Source organism: Lytechinus variegatus, chromosome 2 (assembly GCF_018143015.1).
Source record: "Lytechinus variegatus isolate NC3 chromosome 2, Lvar_3.0, whole genome shotgun sequence".
NCBI lineage: Eukaryota > Metazoa > Echinodermata > Echinoidea > Temnopleuroida > Toxopneustidae > Lytechinus > Lytechinus variegatus.
This window is the reverse complement of record NC_054741.1, coordinates 51,043,974-51,056,402: the sequence shown is the minus strand read 5'-3', so window position 1 is coordinate 51,056,402 and position 12,429 is coordinate 51,043,974. Positions and strand designations below refer to the sequence as shown.

The 12,429-nt window shown below is 37.9% G+C and overlaps 1 protein-coding gene across 4 annotated transcripts in view; it reads left to right on the top strand.

Annotated features, from left to right (window-relative positions):
* The window catches only part of LOC121408301 (zinc finger homeobox protein 3-like), a 115,839-nt gene that overhangs the window by 61,427 nt on the left and 41,983 nt on the right, over positions 1–12,429 (top strand). The window lies entirely within an intron of this gene.

Genomic DNA, 12,429 nt, shown 5'->3' with positions numbered 1-12,429 from the left:
ACCGGATGCTGCTGTGTATTAATCACTTACTCTTGAATTACCCACCTTCATGTCTTGTTTCCATGGCAACATTTAAGATGCATGATCAGACTAGAAATACCTCTTGATGAAACTGGGTTGGTGAGGTGTTAGTTTTCAACCAGACAGGGCTTTATTTTATGATCAATTGATATACATATCATTATGCAATTTTTAACTGGTATCGCTCTTTTCCATTACTTGAAGAGGTAGTTCCAAGAATGCTAAGTCAATTTCAACTACATGCAATGTTTGCACCTGCTCCACTCCTTTGGGAAGTAAGACCTCTAGAAGCATGTTATTAGGCTACTTTTATTCGTAGAAGTAATTATTTGATATGACTATCGCAGGTAAAGTAGGGCTTGAAGTTCACGCTGCCTCCGCACATTTGAAGTTTATATCCAGTTCTTGATACTGATATTTATGCCTTATACAAGAGATTTTTATCATAGTGTCTTCCTTTGTCTATAGCAAATTCCATGGTTTAGCTAAGAGTAATCCAGGTAGCTTAAGTGATTACATACACCCACGTTAAAGTCATATTTATTAAAATTTCTTTACATTGAGGTCTATATCAAAAGATAGCTTGTCATAAGTGTAAGATCCTTCCATTCTTGCATCTAGGTTACATTTCTGTAATTTTATTTACCAATTGTTCACATGCTCTGAATAGGCCTATGCTATAGGTCTTATAACCTTACACCTTTTGACTTGGGTGGGACTGTATCAACAAGTTAGTTCTTATCCCCTTGTGAATTTGAAGTATTAGAGAGGATGGTACACCTAGCTTCATGAAAACAAAAACTCTTTCCTGATACCTTTCTTTGACCAATCCCTCATTTCAATATGCCTTTTTATTGAAACGTGTTGACAGAAAGGTTTAACTTTTTGCTACAGAGCCATAGCCGTGCATAATTTACAGGTCTATTTGTTATGGGATTTCACTCTAGTCCTTGTTTCTTAGCCAAGTAATTAACCATTTTGATTGGAATGCATTCTGAGGGAATTCAGCACAGTTATGCAATGTTTGTTTTCATTCAGAACTATTAATCTGTCTGGTTTGGTTTCAACTGGGTTTAGGTGTAGCAGAGAGTCAGTTGCATTTATGTCAACAGGACCAAGAGGCATCGTATGACCAGTTGAAATAATTTTGGTCCCACTCTGAATTTTGTGCACCGTAAAGTATCATCATAGCACACATTACTGTGTGTTGACCTACTTCTGAGTAATAGAATTTTATCGGTAATATGAAAGATATAGGCCTAAGCCTAGGCCTATATTTGCTTCAGTTCACACTCTTGCTTCTATGACATACAACTTACTTCAATATCAATCTATTCGGTTGGTAGGCCTAATTGTATGACATTATCTTAAGTCTTAATCACTAGAAGATAACCTTTTATCTTTTGTATTTTGGCGGGTCATAATAATGAAGAGCAAAGAATAGTGTCGCCTGTGTAGTCTGGGGAGAAAGTGAAGTATAAAAGCAAAGCATAAACATATAGATAGACAGGAATAAACAACAGCTAAGGAATATACTACATGGTCCATGCAAGGGCATAGTAATACCTAATGGAGTTGAATATGGCCTTATAATGTTGTGATCTAAAGCTCATGCAGTGTACTATATTGTAAAGGTAGGATCATGTGTCTTTCTCATTAACCTAGGAATTAATTGGTATTTTTACGCCTGAGCCCACTGTCCTCTCCCCCTGTCTCTCCCCCTCTCTATCTCTCTCACTCTCTTTAGATGTCAAAAGACATAAACTGCTCACATCCCTCATCTTCTTTCTGTGTTTTGACCTTATTATTATCCGCAGTGAATCACGTCAGCTAATTAACTCACTTTACCAGGCACTGCTTTTAATACCAGACAGGATATCAGAATGGAAACATAGGCCTAAAGTAGTTGTTATCCAATTATCATTGCATCGGTTATGCATGAAAACTTAATCCGGTTGCTAGATGAAATAGGCCTTCTTATGTCTCATCAACAATCTGATTAAAATTCAAAAGAAATCTGGTTGTGTTGATCATGGACCCTGTGTTGATTAGGCCTATATCACAGATGTAGGGTTGAATTAAAAAAGGCATGTTTGCAGAATTTTATCTCAAAGAACCAAATCCAGTTGTGTAATTAACCTGCGTTTCATAACTTGCACAGCGATCTCTTTAATGATGTCATTGACATTTAAAACTAAAAGAACTACCCATCAAAGAAATTGCAATTACTAAATGCGATATCCTCCCACCACTCATCAAACTGATCAAAGAAAGAAGAGAGAATTTCACCGTGGCAAATCAAATCAATACAGTTTTTATACCAAGAAGCAAATACGTGGAAAGAAACAAAGTTAAATTGGTTTGAAAGGGAACTGCGAAGCATTGATGAGGCAAGGTCATAGATGAGTTGGTGTGATGGTAGTATGAAGGCAAATAACAATAAGCTCCATTGTCCCGCAATGAGCCAAACAGTGCTAACGTACACACATCAGTACAAAGCCACCTGCTTCATAAAAAGAAAAAAAATCAACCAAAAGAATTCTATCATGGAAAAAAAAATGCTGAAAGTCAAGCTAGGTTGGGTGTAATTATTGAATTGAAAGAATTATTGTGAGAAGACTTTGGCATAAATGGAGGTACTTACATGGAGGCTGAAGCGAGCTAGAAGACAGTTTGGTGCAATGACTAATTGCCTTGTATTGATTTTTTTTTATATGATGTCCAATGCAAATAAGTAAAATACATTTCATGAAAGGTGGATTCTCTGGGCTAAATAATATGATACAGGGAAAATAAACCCACTCAGGTATGCTCACTTTTCTATTCAATTTTATTTTCTTGCAAACCATTGCAGCATAGGTCTTCTTTTTAATACTTGATAAGGTATTTAGCTGAGTTTCATCAGTGCTCTTTTCATTAGGTAGTTAACCAAATTTGCTAGATGTGATTTAAAAAGTAAGGACAACATTAATTACCAGGACTAGATTCATAGTAGATTTTCCTCAGTAATTAGACATCAAAATGCATCAGAAAAAGACTGGAATATTTTTTTTTTTTTTTTTTTTTTTTTACAAATTTTGATATATTTTTTTTTACCGTAAAACTAGTAAAAAAAGGTCTGATGTAAATCTGTCATGTATGACTTTTTATTTTTTATATTGATATTTATATTTCTAGCATTGATTTCTTGGGAGAAAATCGTCTCTCCATGAAAAGTTTCACTTCTCCCTACCGTTTCAGGTGCTTTTATAAGATTTGCAAAGAAGTTGGGGTCTGCCTGAACAAGACTAAGGTGAGATTGGGGAAAGAACCCAATGTATTGAGTAGACTGGGTTATGAGCACAGAGGACCGGTCTGCTGTGTGTGTATGTATGATGTGTATATAGAAAGTGTGTGTGTGGATGGTTATCTCTCAATGGCATGTAATGGAGGTTTACCCAACAGTGATGGACAGGCCACTCTCATACAAGACTTTGTTACTTGTCACAGAATCGTTGTGAGAAAGTTAAGGAATTTGACATTGGAAGTGACTCTGTCTTATCATTTCTCTATCTTGCACTGTTTCTTATCAAAAGGGCAGCTCATCAAGTTATTAGATATAAAATCAACCAGAATAAGATCCCAGAAAGTCAAGGGTCAGATTCTTTTTTAATTCTATACCTTCTTATTAGGAATCCTCAGGGAGGATAAGATGGTCAAATGTAATATTTATTAGTTTGATTGATGCGCCTGACAGTAATTAATGCACCTGTTGTGGGAAAAACCTAGATAATGTGTTGTTCTACTGTGAGACTCAATTCCCCTTTAGATGACTAATCTGTTTGTGCTGGGATTGTTGGGGTATTATTCTTGACATTCAGCCAACCAAAGTCTCATTATCTTTGGCCTAATGTTTGTCAAATACATTTTCCTTTCTCTGTAGGACTGTTTGAAAGGGATAAGAAAATATTTAATTGGTTTGTTTTTCACTTTCATGCTTTATTTTCTCAGTCATTTGGAATGAGAATAAAAGGAGGGAGAGAGAGAAGAAGAAGGGCGAGAGTGAATGGTAAAGAGATGGATGACTGGGGATAAAGAGAAAGAATTGACATGTAAAAAGTTATCAAACTTTTCAGAACAATTGAGAACATGAAATGAAATGTTCATGTTTAAAGTATAAAGATGTTATTTCTGTCATTCTATTGAGTGAAGGAAGGTAATTTGTGTATTTTGGTTTCTTTTTATTTAAGTACTTCTCATTTTTGTTAGGTTGTGCCTATTTAGTTTAAATTTAGAGTTCAGTTTTCAATAGTTGCTTCAATTTGTTCATATTCATCTCATCAGTCGCTGCCCAATGTTCGTCTTTATTCCTTTCCATGTCAGATATGCTCATTCATTCCATCTGTTACCTTTGTTGACCATTCTTCATTCCATAATCTTCACCGTTCTTTCTCAGTGGTTTTTTTTATGAATTGGATGAGATTTGGGGGTTCTTTTTTTCCCCCTGAAGATCATTGGTTACTGTACGATCTGTTTCTTCGGATATAATTGGTGAAAGTCAGGTAGACTCAAGTGAACAAATAAGAATAGAATTTTTATGCACATTTACAGATGGACAAATATTACCCACTCCGGAATATTTCCTTGTGGTCTTGCTATCACTGACTTAACCTCCCGAGATGGATTTCAAATGAAAAATATCATCGTCTTGTCTACAAGAAGAGTCATGATCATCCTTGTCAAATCTCTGGCATTTAATGGCTCCTCCACAAAGCTAATCAATTGAATCATCATATATATTATGTGTTTTTGTGTAAAAAATTAATTAATGACTTCAAGAAGCGAGAAACTGAAACCTTGGAGAAAGCATGGTATGAATGGAAGCATTAGGAGTGGTTTTCTGCCGGATCTGTTTGTTATGGAAGGATACCTAGGAGTGCTCATTAACAGATGATTGAACCCTGGTCCCAAGTTCCAAAGTCCCCCTTTGGACCTGACTGCACTTGTTTCAGATGAGGTTTACAGACGGATGCCCATTAGCAGCTCAGTGCAATTGAAACAGGTGGCAGGAAACCAAGGCTTGAGTTGATGGTGTTTACTCTAGCCATTGACTATGACCTCAGCTTGTCCTCAATGCACTAGCCTAGTCTGCGCGATCAGACCCGATTTCACTTCGAAAGTGTGACCCTGATTTCAGCAAACCCCTTGGTCTCTCTCTCTCTCTCACTTTCTGTCACTTGCTTTCTCTATTCATCTTTTTCTGTCTCTCTCTTTCTCTCTCTTACTCTCTTTGTCTCATTCACACTCTATATAAATTTTCACTGATTGTTGTTCATTTAGTAAAAGCACATAAAGATGATAAAATTGTAGGGGCCTACTTTTTTTTTAGTTTTCTTTATATATATATTTTTTTTCATGTTTGGTTTAAGCCTGTTAAGTTTAGGTAAACATTAGGGCCTATTCATTTTCAAATTTGAGTTCATTTTTAGGTAAATTATTTTGAAAGAATCTGATAGTGATATAAAAAAAAAACATTGAAACCCCTACCAAACATTTATACAGGCTTCACTAGTAGGTTTTCATTTGCAAATAAGTTATGTGTTTTATTTCTTATACTTTATTTACCAGTATTGAGTGTATATGTCTTCATGATCTCCTGCGCTGTCATCCTATTGATTGCTCTGCATTGATGGATAGCATTGTCAGATAGAAGGATGTCATAGCCGCTATGACATCATAACCTGTTATTTGATAGAGTGTAGTAGTAGATAGAGGCTTCCAAGGTGTCTTGGGCACTGGTCCAGAAGCGCAGCTATCTCATGGTCAATGAAGCCCCATGCTGGCATTGAAATGCCTGAACTTGAAGACTACTCATCGTGGACAGCAGGGGTAGGTCACATGATCAGTAGCATTGTTGAAGTCATGTGATCAAGCTCATGTGCTCTGAATGAGGCGAGGTGGGAGGGGGTTGATGCTCACTGGATTGAAATTAGCTGGTAAAATAAAGCTCAAAGCATTGTTGCAGATAGGTCAGGGTTAGAAATAGCCTTAATTTTCTCTCAAAATGAAGTCACAGGGATTTTTGCGATCTACCATTAGTGGCTATACTTCGTCACAACTACCAGAATCAATGCACTAGTAATTACCACTACCTTCACCACAAATACCACCTTCACCACCACCACCCCACCACCGCCACCACCAATAACACCCCCACCTTAATCCATATCCATATTGTTATCAGACATTATTCATTCTCTACCTTTGCATCGTCATCACTAACACCCTCATCATCTTCCTGCTCCTCCCATTACCACCAGCTCCTTTATCATCACCATCATCGTCGTCAACGTCATCAACATCATTATCGGACATTACCACCATGGTCACTATTACCACCCCCACTACCAATACCACGGTAATCATCGTCATTCATCAATCCCATTATCCCCTGTTTCAAAATGGAGGAGAGAAGTTTATGAAGATGAAGTTTGTTAATACCGTTGCCTTGATTTGAATGATGGATCTTCTTTCCGCAGACCTGCTCTGTGTGGGTCCAATGTCTTCCAATCTCTCCTAATCACCTCTCAGCGGCAAGATTGAAAGAAAAGCAACCAATCATCTTAGCCTGCCAGATCACCTCACCCTTGACCTCTTACATTGACCCCCCTTTCACTCTCCCACCCTGCTAGGTGGGATGACGGTTCCCATCTTGTAATTGGGCTACCATGCTCTCCTTTCTCCACTCATTTGATTTCTAAAATTATCTATGGAAATTGAATTCTTATAGTTATACCAGGTAATAATCACTGTGAATGGCTGATTCAATCTTTAGGCCTATAGTTTGACCTACAGATCATGATGTAGAAAAAAATTGGATCACTACCAATACCATTTCCCTTGTCTATGTCACTCTAGAAAGGAAAGAAAACAAACATTTCAATTAGGCATATCATAACATACACTTTCATATTTTTGTATGTAAGTATGATTTAGTTTTTATATTTGTTTATTTGAGTGTAATGTTCAGCTAAGCCAAAAGAAGGAAGTGGAGACCTATTATTAGTTAAACCAAAGACATTTAAGTTAAGGGCCTGTGGAAAGCACAGTAAGTGGATTTGGCCCGTTGCTTGTAATTAGAATCTAAGCGCAAACCACAAATGTGCGCTTCCCACAGTAGCGTTCCCGGTCTCTCTTTAGACTCTAGCTGTCAGAACGAGGCAGCGGAGTCTGTGACAATTCTTTCTTCAACTTCCCCAAGTATTTGTCATAATCATTACCATGAAGAGGTTTCTGACAAAAGAGATGGGCTGTGCGAGCTCTGAAAGTGTTGTGAGAAACGAAACCTTGATCTTTGGTGGCCTATCAGTGACCTTAATGTCCTTATGTGAGGTAATGAGTTGCTCACTGACAGTGATTCCTGCTTTGTCTAATTGAATTCAGTTTACAGCCAGAGGAACACTGCTGTGCCCCTCACCATCTACCCAGACTCCTTAGTCTCTTATCGTAAGACCTTTAATATGACCAAAGGATTTTCACTCTATAGCAGCTAGATAAGATCACTGCAGCCAGTGTTGCACAGGACACAAGTCCATTAAAGCACTGTCAACAAGAACAACAGTAACTGACCAGGTTTTCAGTAAGAAGAGATCAAAGAAAGTGGAAGCAAACAAGAATTTACCCAGACTCCTTAATCTCATATCACCAGACCCTTGATATGACCAGCTATTCGTAAGTGGAGATCATACAGATTTTAGCAAAATGAAAGCAAAGAGAGATGTTTGCTTAAAAAGAAAGTTTTTATACCCCCCCCCCCCTCCTCCACAACTTTTCCTTGTTGGATGTAGTGATATAGGAACCCAAGTAATCTCTGTGAAACTCTGATTGACCATAACTGAATACTTTCTCGAAAGTGAGACGATTGGAAGAATTGTGTGCATGTTTTTTTCCACAGTTGGGAAGCATACCTTTCTGATTGCGTATGATCAAAATTCACACTCACATTATGTGTTCCCTTTCTGCATAGCTCCCCAGATTTTGTTAAGCTCGTCATAATATTGCAACATTTACAAACCATTTTGTTCAATATTTAATTGATATATAATTTTTTCAACTTTTTCATGGGGTATGAGGCTATGTGTTTGAATCAGAGATGATTAAATTGATCTCTTTTATTATGTCAACCTCTTTACACTTTCAAAAAAGGTGGAATTTGATATCTTTTATTTATACATGAGTCATAGATTCTGCTTTTGACAAAATATTCCATGTTATATCAGTGAAATTTGAATGTGTGAACTGGTCTTTGAGCAAAGACTAGGTATTAATTCCCCCCTCTACCTGGGCCTCCTCATCAGACATGAGAAGATATGAAGAGGTAAGTCAAAAGATGAGAAATAATAGCTTCACTTTGTGACCAAAAACTTGTCTAGTTACAGCTAAAATTCAGCATGTCAGACTGGTTCTGATTTGGACCCACTGATTGTCGTCTGATCCTGGTGACTTTCGGTTTGTATGCCAGCTATGAAGTGACACAGCCGAACATAATTACTGCCATTTTCCAAAGTAATAAAGTTGACAAACACAAAAACACTTGGCCGGGGCTTTTATGTTTCAATGGAAAAAAAGACAAGAGATGAAATTAGACACGTATGCAAAAAGAAAGTTTTGCCTTTTGCTCACCACCATCTTGGGTTGTGGGATTATCAGGGGTTTGGAGTGGGGTGTGGATTAGATATAAATGCCCGGAATGGGAGCAGTTAATCTGATGATTTTAGACAGCTGAACAGAGTACTCCTTGTACTCTTCCTTCCTATTTTTTCCTATCTTTACATCCTCCTCTCTCTCTCACTCTCTCCCCCTTTCTCTCTTGTCTCTTCTCCTTCTGTCTAAATGTGATATAGCTATAAATATCAAGCCTTCATCAGAAGCCCACATACCAGAGTGGAACAATCTCTGTGCTTGAGAAATAATTGGCATTTCATAGTAATGAACTTGATGAAGCAAATGTGCCTGCCTGCCTTCAGCGTCATTATTTGCTCTGTACATTCTAATGATAGCAGGGATTACTCAATTCCTACTTTCGTGTTGGGATATCAGGGGTGCTTTAAGAGCTCCCGAGGACTGCGTTCACAACTTTTAACTAATTAAGAGCGCTTTTAAATGGGTTTTATCATTAGCGTCATTTTCCCACAAATGCATCGCCAATTAGAGAAGAGGCCATGATAATATGATTACTTTGTTTGTGCTTATAATATGATTTTTACCTTTGCAATTTAGCTTGTTAGATTAAAAATCCTTCCATATGGCTAGTTTTTAATGATGGGAAAATATCAAAGCAAGCCTATTATTAACTGTTTCAATCAATGTGACCATGGAGTAGGTCCATGATGTGACTGACCATAGATACGACCAGAGCATGGGAAAGTTTTCAAAGACAAGGGAGATGCCACTGCCAGACCAGAGGTAGTGGGGTCTGGATTGGTTGCCATGGGCCCCTAGCCTAATTAGCCCCTGACCCCAATGGTTCTGTCACTGCCAAGACTGTGGGGTCTAATCATCGCCAGATGGGGCACACTTCATCAAGAAACAACCAAAGAAGAGAGAGAGCACGCCAGAGAAGAAGGAACCAGTGTAAGCTAATCAACCTCATCTTTGGCCCTGCTTCTTGAGGTCAGGCGGGGTCACGCTCCTCCATTATTTATACAATCCAGAGAGGAATTTAGCGAGGTAGCGGCTCTTGATTGGATTCTGGTACATTTCTCGTTTGTCAGATAACGCATAAACAATCCATACACACCACCATATATTCCCATACATTATAATTCCTTCTCTTGTTTCCCCATTTTTTCCCTCCCTGTTTTCATAACTATGCTTTTCTTTCAGGTCTCTCTCTTTCTCATTCTGTTCCCCCTATCGGAACTCTGAGACAAACAAAAAAAGTTAATCACTTGGTGCCCCTGGCCCTATAATCTGCGGGTCCTTTCATAGTCAGCATAGAGTTACACATATTTCTGTCTGGTTTAATTTATCATGCATGGACCCTGTTTGTATAGAACCGTGTCTGAATAGGTAAATGGGTAGCTTACAAAAGGGGTGCAGTAGGCTCCCTATAAATGCCCTATATTATGACTTGCAGTCGTCAAGAGATAATAATGTAAATCAAAAGATACCATTGGAAAGATTCGCTCAAACTTAATCACTAGTGCTTAAGGATTGCATTGTCTCCACACTGAGCCAGCCCATTCCTCCTCGTTAACAACCATTCCCATTAAACCCTTCTTTTATTCCCTGATTGTGATTATGATAAACTTTTTTTTCTTACCAATTAAATGAGCTGTTAGTCTGCTATACTAAAGAGGACCAGTATTATTTAATTTCTTGATCATCAATTTTGTTGGGGTGAGTAGGCTGATAATGATGCCAGGACAAACACAATTAGGTGTTTTCAGACTGCCTCGAAATTCGTCAGTTCCAGGTATTCTCTGATGGGGAAATTTACCCCGATCAGAAAATACCAGGTATTTTGGTAATGTGAAAGCAAACTACGCGTAATTTCCCCGAAAGAAAATACCCGCTAAATAGTAGGTACTTGGCGAAATTACGAGAACTTTTAGCCCAGCGTGTCGTTGGGCGCGGGCGCCGTGGGTGGCTGCTGGGCTAGTGATTTTGAATCTCGCGCCTTGCCTGCTGATCAGACCATACTGCACATGCTCGTTTAACTTCAGGAACTTGGTATGTTTCAGGGCGGTGTGAATGCAGGAATAATTAATGGGTAGCTTTTAGCCTGAAAAAGTTCTCGTAATTTAACGGGGATTCTTATGATCGAGGCGGTTTGAAAACACCTACTATTAAGATTTTATTTTAGCTAGGCCTATCCCTCACCTTCATCTCTATCTACCTAACATGACTGAACCCTATCCCCCCCTCAAAAAGAAAAATCCATTCCTGCACAAGGTGCCTTTCTAGTTTTTAAAGTACTGATTTATTAAGTATACATTATTGCATTTTTCACATTAATTATCTGGTGTTGTAATGCACATCATCTTCACTTTGTTGAGAAGTCTCCCAATCTGTGACTGTCTCTCCTTCCTTTCCTTGTCATCTGCGCCATCTTGTGATGGCTCTCATCCAACTGGTTCCTGGGCCGGGCAGGCCGTGGAGAAGATTCAAAAGATGAGAAAGTTTTGTAATTGATTGCGCTGGCTTGGGTTGCAAATCAGCCAACTTGTGGCATGCTTCTTCTACCAAGGTCAGGCTAAGGTCAGGGTTTATTTAGTTTTGCCTGCAGTGCAGCAGAAAATGATTTGAAATCAGCTAGACAAAGAATCTTCGTTTTAGCAAGAAACCACAAAAGTGATTATCTCTCACATTTCAATTCTCTCTCTCTCTCCTTTATTGTCTGTTCATCGTATCATCGTATCTTCCTTGAAGAGACCAAACCTCCTTGTGTATTTCTTCAAAACCAAAGAATGAAGTAGGCCTACATGTATTTGTTATGTAGATTTAGATTTCAACTTTTCTCATTTTTTGAAAATTTTCATTATACTTGCATATTAAAAATGTGCTAAATATTGATGATAATAGTAAAGTTTGTGGTTGGTCCAGTTTAACGTATTCCGTGGTATGCAATGAAGTGGTGGTTGTAATGAAACAAGCTCTTTGTGTGATGAACATAATCATATTAATGCTGTGCATATTAATTTATTTAAGTAAGTCATTTGCATTTGAGTTGTGTGTCTTCTTAGATTCATTAGGGCCTAGATTCATGGCTTCACATGGGACTACAGGTTGCATAAGTTTTAAACAATTATGAATAAAAATTTCCAGCAATTTTTTTTTTGATAGTTTCACATTTGTATTTTAGTCCTCAATCATCAAAAGGAAATTATTTGATTTGATTGTATTACTCCTTCGAGTTGAAGTCGCTGGAAAAATTCAAAAAACATGTTTGAGTTTTGTTAGTAATTGGAACTTCTGATATTTTATGTGATTTCCGTGATGATTTTTAAAAAATGCTTTTGATAGAAGGAAGACATTAAAGACAGGAGTATGCTTCTAGGTAATTAATACCAGCTGTGTTGCCAACTTAGTGATGGCATCAGCGGGTCTTAATAAGCATCCCGTGGGAGTGAAATCTGAGATATGGAATGTCCGCGTAATATCCATTTTGGTCCCTCATGTCATCTTTTATACTTGTCAGAATGTAGGCTGAGGTGGAGGTAGTGAAGGGGGCCATTCTTTCAGATAAGATGTCAGAATAATTCGTACAGATCACTGGTGCTAAAAGTTTTTTTTTATTGACCGTGAGAAAGAAAGAATGAGAGTCCTAGTGGTAATGAAAGAATCAGAGAGAAAAGCGAAAGAAAATGAATCACCATATTGAAAAACATAATTACACAGTCCTACATACATTATACACAACGCTAT